The following is a 1,712-nucleotide window of genomic DNA, read 5'->3' as shown; positions in this document are numbered from 1 at the left end:
ACCACTACCGGCTAGGAGTTCGATTCTGAATTAGAATTAATGGATTCTATGTGGAAGACCACATACAGAAAATTACATCAGGTTCTCTCAATCGCTCATTCCATCGTCCCAAATTATTTTCTTCTTCTTCTTCTTATTCCGTTTCTCCCCGCATGAAAATTCAATTCCTTCCTTCCCAATACAATACACTAAAACTCCCTGCCTATTCCGATTCTTTCCGTACTTTTTACCGATTCTCTCCTTCGAACGACCACGAAGAAGAGGATGCCGAGAATTGCAGCTTCGATGAGGCAGTAGAGATTTTCATTAAAAGAGAATATTATAGGTGCCATGATTTTCTTGAAACTCTATGGAACAGAGTTGAAGAGACCTCTAGAACTCTCATCCATGGTATTCTTCAATGCGCTGTGGGATTCCATCATCTCCTCAATCAGGTAATTTTAACAAGTATTAACAAAGTGGATGTTTAATTCCTATTTTCTGATACTCATGTACTTAAAAAGAAAATGTTCGATTTGTAAATTCTCCTGTAGGTTCCAGGGTATAATACATTGAGGCGAAATCTTCTACTTCTTTCTCCTCGGTATGTTTCTAAAATCGACTTTCATTCTATTTGAGCACTTAGATATATAACTGTGGAAAACATAACTAAATAAATATCACTGTGGGTCCTTCCTTTTCCTCTTATTAGCTTAGCCAACCTGCCTAAAGAAGTGAAAATGGAACTTAAAGATCGTCATAGCAGATAAGACTGTAGTGGTTTCAAGATCTCGCTTGACATTGACTAGCTTACTCATTTGAAATATTTCTTAAAAAATTTGTTACAAGATCTCAACTGAGGACGAAAATTCTCAAGAACATACTCTGGGTGAGATGGACGGAGATTGAGGGGAGTAGTGGTAATAAGGAATTGGCGAAGAGCCCAATCGAGATGGAGAAGATCAAGTCGGAGTTGTTGAAGGAAGCAATGGAATTAAGCAGAATCACTGCTGGGGAAGCTCAATCGAGCCCAATTGGTAAAGTATAGCTCCAACATCCTTTTATCCAAATTTTATTTTCAATTATTTCAATTTTGGGTATTGAATGATAGTCTCTATTTCTTTATTTTTTTAGTGGATTTGATAATGTGGAAAGAGATATCAAGTTCAGTTTTCACCATTAGAATAAGAATAATCACTATAATCTCATCTGCCTATACTATAGATCTCTACATTAAGTTAGTAAGTTCTGACGCCTGCTATAATAAGAACATGGGAAACTTGCTCATCATATAGCATAAAAGTAGTCTATTAAACAATTTTTGTAAGAAGTAAACCAAAAGGCAACAATTGTAGCAGTTATTATTGAGAAGGCAACCTTTGTTATTTAGGTGAGTAATCAAACTATTGATTTGATTTTTAGTTGTAATTTGGACTAAAATAAAACAATCAAGTTATAGGGGTGTCACTTTGCTTTTAAGGATCCAAAATCTGATTTATAGATACTTAATATTGGTGCATCTTGAGACTTGCCAATATTTCAAGGTGTAGCTTACTATGCTTGTTTTTGTTTAGAAAGTGAAGTCCCTTTTTTTTAATTTATTTTTTTTTTCTTTTTGTTGTTATTATTTAGAACTTAGGATAAGAGTATTTCATTTGTAATAATGACCTCTGATGACACTCATGCTCGTACGCTACAACTTTTGGAGTCAAATTCTTATTTTGGGATGGAGC

At 34.7% G+C, this 1,712-nt stretch overlaps 1 long non-coding RNA gene across 1 annotated transcript; it reads left to right on the top strand.

Moving 5' to 3' along the window:
- Positions 1-329: 329 nt before the first annotated feature.
- On the top strand, positions 330-803 carry LOC133034049 (uncharacterized). Its single transcript, XR_009686009.1, has 3 exons — positions 330-434; positions 534-583; positions 692-803. It is a non-coding gene; the product is annotated as an uncharacterized LOC133034049 (long non-coding RNA).
- Positions 804-1,712: the final 909 nt, after the last annotated feature.

This window comes from Cannabis sativa, chromosome 2 (assembly GCF_029168945.1).
Source record: "Cannabis sativa cultivar Pink pepper isolate KNU-18-1 chromosome 2, ASM2916894v1, whole genome shotgun sequence".
Lineage (NCBI taxonomy): Eukaryota > Viridiplantae > Streptophyta > Magnoliopsida > Rosales > Cannabaceae > Cannabis > Cannabis sativa.
This window is presented reverse-complemented; position numbering and strand designations above follow the sequence as displayed.